Below are 12,339 nucleotides of genomic sequence, written 5' to 3' on the forward strand. Positions count from 1 at the left end.
TCTAGCTTCCTCAGGACTCTGTGTCCTGAATTATAGTAAAGTGCCCCTAGCCACCCTAGCCATGAATCAAGCAGGTTCAGATGCTGCTAGATGCACTGCTTCTGAAGGTACAAGTGGTGAGCCTTGGTGGTGTCCATGTGGTGTAATAGTAACTCTGCAGACATGAAGAATGCAAGAATCAATGGAGACATGGCATCCTCCACCTAGATTTCAGTGAATGTCCTGGATAGCCATCGGAGTAGAACCACTGCAGAGAGCCCCTACTAGGGCAATGCTGAGTGGAAATGTGGGGTGGGAGGTGCCATGGAGAATCTCCACTAGGGCAATGCTTATTAGTGCCATGGGAGAGGGGCAGTCCCTGAGACCCCAGAACTGTAGGGCCACCAACATGCAACTCCAATCTGAGAGAGCCAAAGCATTAACAAAGCCCAACAAAGCTAGGGGCTAGGAGGCTGTGGGGGCTCAACTTCCCTGCTGTGCCCAGGTTGTGGAATAGGGAGTCAAAGAAGATTATTCTCCAGCTTTAAGAGTTAATGTTGTTTAACTCTTAAACTCTTAAACATACTTAGGGCCAGTTACCCCTTTCTTCCTGCTTATTTCTGCCTTTTGGAATGGGAATGTCTGTCTAATACCTGACACATCATTGTATTTTGGAAGTAAATAAATGGTTTTAATTTCATAGGCTAACAGCTAAAAGAATTTGCCTGAAGATAAATTGTACTTTGAGTCTTACCCATTACATATCTGATTTAGATGAGATTCTGGACTTTGGACATTTCAACTGATGATGGAGTGAGTTTTTCAGAACTATTGGGGTGAAATGAATGTATTTGACATTGTGAGAAGAACAGGACTTTTGAGGGCTAGAGGCAGAATGCTGTGGTTTGAATATGTCCCCCAAAGTAAACTGCCATTGTAACAGTATTAAGAGGTGGGGCCTTTAAGAAGTGATTAAGTCACAAGGGCTTTGACCTCATAAACAGATTGATGCCTTTATTGCAGAGATGGGTAAGTTATCCTGGGAGTGGGATTTTGATAAAGGATTAAGTTTGGCCTCCATCTTGACTCCCTATCTTGTGAACTTCCTTCTGCCTTTTGCCTTCCACTATGGGATGATTCTTGCCAGATGTGGACAGCATACTCTTGGATTTCTCACCCTCCAGAAACGTGAGCCAAATCAATTTCCATTCTTTATAAATTACTCATTCTGTGGTATTCTGTTATAGCAGCAGAAAACAGACTAAGACAATGGGCTTTTGTTAATTGCTTTGAAAGCCTTGAAGAAGAGAATGACAGGCTCAGTTCAGCCATCTATAAACTCAGTCCAGGCTATGAAAGCCAGAAGGCCTCAATGGCAGTGTTTAAGGAGACTCTTATTCCTTTAAGGGATCAGCAGGTGGTGACAAACCTCAAACCCAAGATTTAATTGAAAACAGCAGAGCTGTAAGGGAAACTGAATAAAGTAGCCTTGATATATATTCTCTGCTAAAGTCAGAGCCCAAGAAGTGGGACTCACATCTGGGACGGAGATATTTGGGTGGATGTGCAGAGAATCTTGAGCTTCCAGATTTCCCTAAACCCATAAGGTTGGCAGAAGCAGTTGGCTCTCCTTTTCTAGAGGAGAGTCTCACTTTTCTTGATAACCATGAAAGACTCCCAAGGTGGCTGCTTCATAGGGCAATGTTCACCCTTCTTGAGATTAGCTCATGCTATACTTCACTTCCTCTAAACCAACAGCTTAAGAGAAGAAATACAGTTCCTTCACCAAGATGAAATATCTTGCTTTCCAAAAGAATGCAGGACCAGATAATATGAATCAGCAGGAACCAGGAGAACATATGTGAATGTTGGAGTACATGGGGTGAAATATAAGACCAAATAGGGAGGAGTTTATGAACATGATAGCACTTTCCTGTGACTCAGAATTTAACAACATGCAAAGGACACTTGGAGACTGTGTAGACTGCTGGAATGACTTCTTTAAGCTTGGGCATGATTAGGATTTATAATATAAGATTTGGAAATGCCAGAACTGCCTTGGCAGAGTATTGAGGGAGGGATGAGAGGGCTCAGGATGGTGTTAATGTCAGAATGGATTTATTATATGAGACTAGAGAAGTTATCCCTTGGTCATGTTGCCCAAGAGAATCCAGAGGATATTCCATTCATCACAGTAATAAGGAACTCACTAGTAAGGGGTAGGATACTTCATGTTTTGAGCATTGGTGACCATCTGCTGCAGGCTAATATTCAGGGTAGGAGATACTGATATAGTACTGGGCTTCCTAAAAGCAATGATAAGACTTCAGAATAAGAGAGTGCAGATGGGGACAAGGTGAACTTAATTATTGTAGTGAGAAACAGAATCAGAGTACCAGCCACAGTTCCTTGACTGGCAAGGATCTGTGCTGATGGCTAATAGACCATGGTGTTCAGTTAAGAACTTTAATGGTTCTGAGGTTTTACCCTACATATAAGCTAACATACTAGTCTGCCACAGTGTCATAGATGATGATAAAGGTCACAAGACACTTGAGTCAGAGACAAAGGATGGTTTATTCTTCACAGTCATAGTAGTAGCCAGAGTTTCAGCATTTGAACTGGTTTCCAGAACTCCAATCCTACAGGATGCCATGCTAAGGGCTAGTTGATGCCTAAACATGTAGTGGGTTCCTGAGGTTAGCAAACTCCAATATTATACAATGATTATAAGCAAACCTTTCTAACCTCTTCCCTGGAAGGAAAGAGATTATTATTTGGAAAATAAATTATCTTTATTTTCCAAAACTCTTTGGTCTACATTCTTGAGATAATAGTCTGAAACAAAGATTATCAGTGCCTCTGTTGATAAGATGTGCAGAAACCTGAGACATTAATGGAGAATTGTCTCCTAACAACATTCACCCCTGTTTCTATACCATCTTCACTTGGGGAAAATTTTCCCAGGAGTATGCCACTCCATCAGTCAATCTGATTAATCTGACTGACAGGGGCCAGGATCAAATCTCTTTAATTTGTATCACACAGCTTTTAAGTAAGGCTACCATCAACAGGACTCCTAATAATAGGAGTCCTGCAATATTGACTTCAAACCCACCTTCCTCCCTGCCTAGGTTCCTGGATTAAACCAGCTGAACAAATGCCATAAGCCATCAGAATCTACCTTTGAAAGCAAGTGGCTTTCACCTTATGTTTCTGTGTTGACATTTCCACTTGGCCCAAGGCATTAATTTAGATTTGGCAGGATGTATTAGTAATGGTACAGATTCTGCCTTGGTCTGTAAGGAGGAAGTCTATTATTTATAACAACCCTGGCTAGTGAGTTGAGACTGAATGCCTTTGAGGACCAAAGTGGTGTCATTGATGATATCATTTAAAGTAAGGTGTAAACTTTGCACCATCTTTTCTAATTAGATGATCCTCATTGTAGAAAAAACTGCCAGATGGATGAACATAAGTAATAAGTTACCCTCTGAGAAGTGTCTCCAAGTAACCAAGGGTAGTCTCATTTTTTAAAGAGATCTCCTCAGTTGTCTGAGAGTTACACAATTCACTAGTAATGTTTATTCAAACACTGGCCAGTCTCTTATGACCACTCCTAAGATGTAACTCACTATGTTTTGGGAAGGGAGGCAAGTTAATGCTTGGCTTACATTCAAGAAGTACAGTCTTGGGGGGAAGCACATGGTTCTCCTAGAAAGACCAGGGTCACTGACAATTGTTGGAACTCTTAGTGGAACCTATATCAGTGGGGGCTGGGGAAGGGATACAAATAACAGTACTTCTAATGTGGACTCCTGGCTAGTTGGTATGTCTGAGGGTTCCCAGTTAAGTTAGAATAATTGAAGTTAGCACTTGTTTTTGGAAATACTGTTTGAAGGTAGCCAGTCCAATCTGTCCTTTTTGTCCATGACACTCAGCTAGTGGCATTTCTTCACCCCACCAAGTGACTGAGAGTGGGAGTGATAAAACCATTCACAGGTGTTGACAGGTATTTTGTGGGGGAGGCATTGGAGCTGGGGTTGTCCTTTGATGTTTCTAATAGACTTCTTGGTAAGGTTAAGGAAATGGCTCCCAAACTGTGGTTAGAGCTATCTGACAGGGGATGGCAGTACTACAGTCAGTTAAATTTAAGGTGCTTGCAAAAGTTTGGGAGAGTGGCATCAAGATGTCTTCCTTGGGCGGACAGGCTCCAAGGGCAGTTCTGAAAGTCAAAGGATCACTAATGTCCCTCCCTCTTCCACATATCCTAGAGTCTAAGGCATGGGTCCTGAAATTTTTAAAACAGGGGGCCAGTTCACTGTCCCTCAGACTGTTGGAAGGCCGGACTATAGTTTAAAAAAACTATGAAAAAATTCCTATGCACACTGCACATATCTTATTCTGAAGTAAAAAAACAGATGGGCAAAAACACCCGCATGTGGCCCGCGGGCCATAGTTTCAGGATGCCTGGTCTAAGGTGTTCCCTCCTCAGGTGCCAGTGTTTTTGCTTTCTTTTCATTTCTACAGACTCAGCATGTCTATTCCAATAGCTACAGCCTCACCTTTCTTCCAAATATCCTCTATACTCACCAAGCCCCTTGTCCAGAGAGCCAGATGCCAGAGGGACAACACATTTTAATAAAGTTTACAGAAATCCCTTATGTCCTCTTCCTTGAGCTGGTACAGGCTACTTTGGGAGGACTTGGTGAGTACGGTACCCAACCCTTAAGCGTTCATTATCCTTGTGATCTAGGACCATGTCAATCCAACAAGAGATTGCAGGTGGTCAGGTTGCCACCTGGAGGGTGAGCCAACACAGCTAGCCTAGTGCTGTAACATTAAGAGAAAGAATGAAACATCATGTCCAAGAACGGTCAGGACAGAGTCCCAAATTTTCAAAAAACTTCAGTATAATCCTCCACAACTTTCATCCAGAACATACCCAGGAAGTGGCTGAGAAGAAATGATCCCTTTCTGGGGAGAGTTGCATTTAGTGACCAAACTGCCTCACTAAATTGTGTGGACTCAAAGGAGGTGATAGGGTCAGAAAATTTTTTAATTGAACTTTTTATTCTTTAATTATAGATGCACATGCAGTTGTAAGAAATAATACAGAGAAATCATGTGCACTTATTATCCAGTTTCCCTCAATGGTAACAGTCTGCTGAATTATAGTACAATATCCCAAGAGCATCCCACAGATACAGTCAAGCTAGAAAACACTTTCATTGCCACAAGGATTCCTCAAGTTGCCCTTTTACAGCCACATCCACTTTCCTTCTGCTCCATCTTCTTCTTAACCCCTGGCAACCATTAATCTGTTCTCCATTTGTATAATTTTGTCATTTCAGGGATATTACATAAATAGATCACAAAATATGTATGGAAAAAATCCAGTCTTTCACATTAAACATAATGTTAGCTATAGGATTTTTGTAGGTGCTCTTTATCAAAGTGTGGAAATTCCCCTCTATTCCTATTTTTCTCAGCATTTTTATGGTGTTAAATTTTGTGAAGTGCTTGTTCTATGCCAATTGATACGTTGATGTGATTTTTCTTTGCTAGAGTGTTAATATCATGGATTACATTGATTGATTTTTGAATATTGAACAAGCCTTGCATTTCTGGGGAAAAAACCCACTTGGTCATGGTATGTAATTATTTTTATGCATTGCTGAATTCTGTTTGCTAATACTTTGTTAAGGAATTTTGCATCTTCACCTTGTTATAGTGAAAATCTGGAAAGTGTGGACATCTGGGATTCCCACTTGGTCTTTTTTGGTGTGAGCATGAGTGTGAGCGGGGCCAGAGTTTTTTCTGTGGTGTTTGGCTAGAGTAGAGCTATTACTGATTGGAAGTTTTTTTTCTTCCAGTCTTTTTTTTCTTCCAGAAAAGAAAGGCTGCTCCTTTCTTTTCTCTTGACTAGAAAGAGCAGGCTTTGTTGAGACTTCCTTTTCTTTTGTCTGTGCCTATTAGCATTTTTTGGTTATTGGCTTCTTTCCCTCCAAGACTAGGACAATAAAACAAAGAAAACCTAGGGAACTCAGTATCATGTTATTCCTTGAGTTCCTAGGTTTCTCATTGGTCTGCCTTCTTCTTTTAACTTTTTAGAGTTTTCTTAGTTAATATATAAAGAACAGGAGTTTTAGTTGCACCTATTAGGAGAAAGGGAAAACTTTTGTCTACTTCATCTTCCTGTAAGCAGAAGGAATCTCTTTTTTTGGTAGATTTTCTAATAGTCAATAATGCCAGATGCTTGTTGATAGTAACGTGTGTGGAAGGTTTCTCAATATCTTGACTATTAGCCCATTGTTGAATAGCTTCTATGATAAAAAGTGCACCACTGTGATATTACAAATGCATCAGAAAGCTGAACACTTGACATGGATTACTTTTCAAGAGCCACATTCAAAGGATGCTCCTTTTGGGAGTTCCTTGACTACCAGAGGGTTCACAGTGTTGTGATTCCATTCACATAGTCCTACTTTACTTTGCGAACAGGCCCCTGAATTTTTCCAGGGGTTTGTGGAGTTATGAGAACATTGCAGCCAGGTCCATGGAAACTGAGTTGTCTGAATACTCAAATGTGGCAAAGAGACTCTAACATGGCTCCCGGTGATCTCCACCTCCTGGCTTTTAGGAACTGTAGGAGTGTGAGAGCAGACTCTAATTTAGGAGCTAAGGGCAGCCTCTAGCTGACCTTTAGAAAGAAACTGAGGGCTTAGTCCTATAGTTGCAAAGAAATGAATTCTGCCAATGACCTGAGAAAGTATAGATGCAGATTTTCCTGCAGTAGAGCCTGCAGATGAGAACACAGCCTGATACCTTGTGAGATCCTGAGCAGAGGATCCAGTTAAGCCATACCTGGACTTCTGACCCTCAGAAACTGTGTGATGTGTGTGTTGATTCCGTCACTAAGTTTGTGGCAATCTGTTGCACAGCAATATATAATGAATGCACCAACAAACATCATCTTTGTAGTGAAAGCTTTGGACATCAGAAAGTAGAGGCACTCACAATAAATTCTGACCCTCACACTGGTGGCAAATGGCAGGCGAGTTTATGTGCTCATGATGGAGTACTACACACATATGTTTGGACACATCTGTGGCATGCTGGGTTAGGCTCTGGGTCTTGATATCCTCATCTGAAAGTGGAGATAATTCTAACATCTATTTTATCAATGGGTTGTAAGAATTAAATATGATAGTGCAGGTCAAAGCTGTTTAGTACAGGCCTGGCACTTTCCATGGTGTGCAGCCCAGTGAGTGTGGTTCTTGCCACTTTAATATTTCAATGAGGTCATGTTTCTTAAAAAATCCACAAATCATAATGCCAATTGATTTGCAGATCTCTTCTCCCCTCCTCCCCTCCCAACCAGCTAATCAGCCAACCAGCTATCCCTTCACCCATTTTTTTCTAGGATCAAAGCCTTGTTTGGTATAGTCCTTTTTCAATTCTCACAGAACAAAGCAACATTTCTTTTCCTATAACTACCATCACTCAACAAAAAACGCAAACCAACTAAATCTGCCAAACCATATCTGTACCCACCCCTGGGATTCTTGGCAGAAGTCACCACATTTTTGGCTAATAAGGACACCAATGAAGGGTTCATTAAGGTTTTCCCTCCAACAAAAGCACACTGTCCCCCAAGGAGCAAGCACTTGAACCTTATTACAATATTTATTCCCAGGAGAAAGAGGGCAGAGTGAAGCTCCAGGGCGCGGCCTGAACGCCCTCTGGGGGCGTGGGCAGCCCCTAGCCCCAGCCTCTTCCACTCGGAAATGCAGTGGGCTTGAGCGAGCGCCGGGCGCGCCTTAATTTCAGCCCCCAAACGGACAGGAATCATCCTATTAAAACGAGCCAGCCTAAACTGCCTAAACGGAGGGGCATCATAGGGGCCCGAGCAGGGGCAAGACTTGTGTGTGCAGCAACTCCCCTCTCGGCCCCGGGCCCCTCCCGGGCCCGCCGCCGCCGCGGCCGCCGAGTGCCACATCAGCGACGGCGCCGCACTTCCATGTTCCTTTCGAGGATGCAGCGAGCTGGCCCGGCGGCTGGGGGCGGGATCGAAGTCCGCGGGAGTGGCGGGCCGTCTGGCCAATCCGTGGCAAGCGAGAAGCCGCGGCCACCAATGAGCTGGGGCTTCTGCCCGCCGCGGCCGGCAATGCTCGTGCCTCGCGGGGGGAACCAGATGAAGCACATCTGGACAGCTGTGTGTGCTAAGAAACTGTGCGGCCCCTTGGCGGGCCAGACGTCCTCTGCGCACGTCCCCCACGTCCTCTCCTGCTAGCCATTTATTTATTCACTTTCCCAAACAAGCAACCAGGGACCCAAGTTCAAAACTTTTTTTCCCCCTAATGAGAGACGGGGCCAGATCCCATCCAACACACAGTTTAACTTTCATGGGGCTCTGGGATCAAAAGAACAGAAAAAGCAACAACAAAAGCCCAGCCGCTGTTTGATTTTAAGCTGGCAAAGTGGGGAAAATAAAGTGTTGAGTAAACAGATCAAGTTGGGTAAGTTTTGGATACGTGCTGGATATCTCTTTTGCTGTGATCTCTGTGCTGTGTCTTTTTGCTGTTCTCATCAGCCTTCTCTTCGTCAAGGGGAGAAAAAATATCGCTTGCTGCCACAAACTAGACCCTCGGCTTCCTTCTCTTGTGCTTTGCTGACATCTTAATTTCATTTAATATTTTGGTTTGCTATTAATTTTTTTTTTTTTGCATGCTGTTTTAAAATTCCCTGGGAACAGAAATTTACTTGGTATCCTGTTGTAATCCTCTCCTAACTCCAAAGTTGACTTTACTGGTAAATTTATTTTTCTATTTTCTTTTTGTGAGAACACTGTGTACATTTGTAAAGCCAAAATCTTTACTCATCCCCCATTCCCTAACTATTTTGATGGAAGATTGAGGAAATTATCTGGCTTATTCAGAATTAACACAGCTTTTGCTTCTGTTACTAGTATGTTTAATATGAATTATTTAAAACCTTAATGATGCAGGTAATTGCTGGAATTTTCACTTAAACTTGAATGTAGTTGTAATCCAAATATATGTCTTATCTATATTCTCTTATCTATAGTGGGAGACCCAAATTCCTTTGATTATTAAAAAAACAAACAAACCACATTAAAAACATATGTCAGCAATATTGTGTATCTATAGGCTTCCAATTGTATATTAAATCCATAATTCTTTTTTTAACACTCTCTTGTCTCTCCTCCCTAAACCTAATTCTATTAAATCCCTAATTCTATTAAAATAATTTTGATTGTTATATGTACGTGCCTGCAGATAGTTCTGGTATATATTTCAGGATTTAGAAATAGGATGATGAAAAATATTGAGCTAAGTGAGTGGCCCTGAGGCCCATTTTGTCTGAAACATCTATAATTCCCTCTGTTTAAGCAATGTTTTGGATTTGAGACTTTCATCATATGCTATTTACTATCATGGGAAATCTGGCCAGAATTCATCTGTAATTTCTGGTTCAGAAAGCAGAGGTGGGAATTTGGTGTAATAATTTTAAGTTGCAGAGTGTGTTTTTGATTCTGAGTGATCATGCACACAGTAGGTGGAATAACTGAAGTGGTTTTCAGGGATGCAGGGTTAAAAGGAACAGTGTTGCAGAGTAGCAATATAAAGAGCCAGCTGGAGTGGTTCAGTTCACAACCCCACGGTGTGGTGACGTTGGGCAAATTACTCAACCCATCTGTGGCTCAGTTTCTTCCTATGTAACTCAGTTTCCTCCTCTGTAATGTGCTAATTACAATAGCACCTACTGTAAGGCTGTCTTGAGGACTGAGTTAACATATGTGAAACACTCAGAATAGTTCTGGCACGCAGTAAGTCTTTGCTATCGTACTCACTCTTCATTGCCCTCCTTCCCAGCTTGCCCTGCAGAACCTGCGATTCCCCAGCTTCCATTCTGGACTCTGGTATAGCAACTGGTATTTATTGAGTGCTGACCACTTGCTAGCCAGGTGCTGTGTGAGGATGTAAAGGAAGAGAGAGTCTTGAAGGGGGCGTGAGGTAGAATTAATGAAATGTCTTAGAAAGATCTAGAAGGTTCTTGGAGTGCAGGAGATGGAAAAAGACCATCTAATTAGAACATGGCTTCATGGAAGGGTTGGCATTTCTGGGAAAGGATTTTACCAAACAGTTTTGGTTTGGGAGGGAGGGATAGGATTATAGAACAGCAGCAGCATTTTAGGAGGAAGGGGAAACAGAGGCAAAGGCACTGTGGCTGGAAAGTGTGGCGCTATCCTGGGGACTCTGGGACATTGGGATAATCCATGGGGGGGTTAGTGGAGGAAAGGTTGGAAAAGCAGAGAAAAAGGAGAGAATTGCATGAGTCACCTGATAAGGAAGGAGGCTTGGTGGGGGGACTGCGAGCTGAACTGGCCGTACTTACACAGTACAGGTGTTTCTGGAATCCATCTCTGGAGTCCAGTCTCCCCTCTTGCCCAGCATACCCTCCCCATCTGTTCACTGCTTCTGTAACCTCCATTCAGGGCCTGCAGGTGGGGAGACAGGGTTGGGTAGTGAGTCTGGGCCCTGTGTCCTGGACTCAATTCTCTGGGGGCTGCCTTGGACCTCTGCTTAAGTGGTCTGGTGCTCTGGGCCATTACCCGGACTACTTTTGGTTAACAGGCCACGCCCTAAAGTCTTTGACATGGATGTGATTGTTGCAACCCTTCCCAAACCCCACCCCACACCCTGTGTGCAGAGTAGCCCTTTCTCATCCTGCTGATAGAATCAGCTCTTCCCATTTTAATACATATAACTTTATAATTTACAATTATTGAAGTAGTTAAGACTGGTAATGTGCACCTAAGTGGAGGGTCAGTTTGGAGTTCTCTTGCTTTCTTTTCCTTGAGGGTATTATTCTGTGGCAGGGAGCTATGCCCCGGCACTGCTGTTGACCACCTGTGTGACCTCAGGCAAGACTTTGAGCCCATACGGCCCTCTGTGCCATCATCTGTGAAATGATCGCTAAGGGCCTTTTTCCCTTGGATGATCATTCATCTTCTCCCCGCATCTCTGGAACAATCTGTTACTCACAGATGGCTCTTTCCTACATCTTCGACTAATATTTTCTGAATACATAATTACATGGCAGACCTCGTTCTGAGTGCTTTACATGTTTTAGTAGGTGTCATCCTCGGCAGCAACCATGTGGGAGTTGGTACCTATTTGTGTCCTGTTTTTATATTAATAGTTGAGGAGACAGAGGCGCAGGCAGGTTACAAAACTTGCCAAAGATTCCACAGTGAACAAATGGCAGGTGCAGACCCAGACAGTTTAATTCCAGAGCCCAAGCCTTAACCACCAACCTTAACCACTACTTTAGGGGTAATAAACCCAAGACTGCTCTTCTTGTCTGTGGTGGCGGCGTCAGCCTAGCTCACAGCAACCTCAAACTCCTGGGCTCAAGCGATTCTCCTGCCTCAGTCTCCTGAGAAGCTGGGGCTACAGGTGCCCACCACCATGCCTGGCTACTTTTTCCTGTTTTTAGCAGAGACAGGTCTTGCTTTTGCTCAGGCTGGTCTTGAACTCCTGACCTCAAGCAATCCTTGGCCACCCAGATTGCTAGGATTACAGGCCTGAGCCACTGTGCCCGGCCCAGAATATCAACATAAATTTTGTCTATGGGGTGTGGTCCATGTGGACACAGGAGACATTTTACTTATTTGATGGATCTCATTGCAGGCAAGCACTCTGTCTTTTCAATTTGTTTGAACAAAACCCACCTGGTCTTCTAGTAGATACTCAATAAATGTCAGTTGCTGTCTTGCTGCTGTTTTCCCTTGGAAAAAGGAACTTGTGACCACAGTATTTTTATTTTTTAAAAATAGAGAAACTATAAAATGTCCCAAGACTTGTGGAAAAATGGAGCAGATGCCAGGTAAACAATCTGCTCCTGCTTCTGGGGCATTCTGGTTTCTCATCATATTTCTGGAGATGCTGTGGTCTGGGGATAAGGACTTCTCATGGTGAAGGTTGATGTAGGGCTATTTTAGGTGTACAGTTAATAATTATACCCAGTCTTGTTTTGACATTTTTTTGGAAATTAATTTCTTACATTTTTTAAGTATTGAATCAACTTAAAAATATTATTTGAGGCTGGGCACAGTGGCTCATGCCTGTAATACTAGTACTTTGGGAGGCCAAGACAGGTTCACTTGAGACCACGAGTTGGAAACCAGCCTGAGCAACATAGCTCTAGACCCCATTTCTACAAAAAATACAAAAATTAGGCAGGTGTGGTGTTGCATGCCTGTAGTTCCAGTCACTCGGGAGGCTGAGGCAGGAGGATCGCTTGAGCCCAGGAGATTGAGGCTGCAGTGAG

General features: G+C 43.0%; 1 protein-coding gene across 3 annotated transcripts in view; it reads left to right on the top strand.

The window, feature by feature from the left end:
- The first annotated feature begins 1,013 nt into the window (after positions 1-1,013).
- The window catches only part of LOC105859377 (transmembrane protein 45A-like), an 88,838-nt gene continuing 77,512 nt past the window's right edge, over positions 1,014-12,339 (top strand). For 2 of the 3 annotated variants that reach the window (XM_076001212.1, XM_012743133.3), the window contains exon 1: positions 8,172-8,501. The gene's annotated coding sequence lies outside the window, so the exon portion shown is untranslated. Of the gene's footprint in view, positions 1,168-8,171; positions 8,502-12,339 lie in introns of those variants that run through there. The other variant, XM_012743131.2, reaches the window with a different exon arrangement.

This window comes from Microcebus murinus, chromosome 1 (assembly GCF_040939455.1).
Source record: "Microcebus murinus isolate Inina chromosome 1, M.murinus_Inina_mat1.0, whole genome shotgun sequence".
NCBI lineage: Eukaryota > Metazoa > Chordata > Mammalia > Primates > Cheirogaleidae > Microcebus > Microcebus murinus.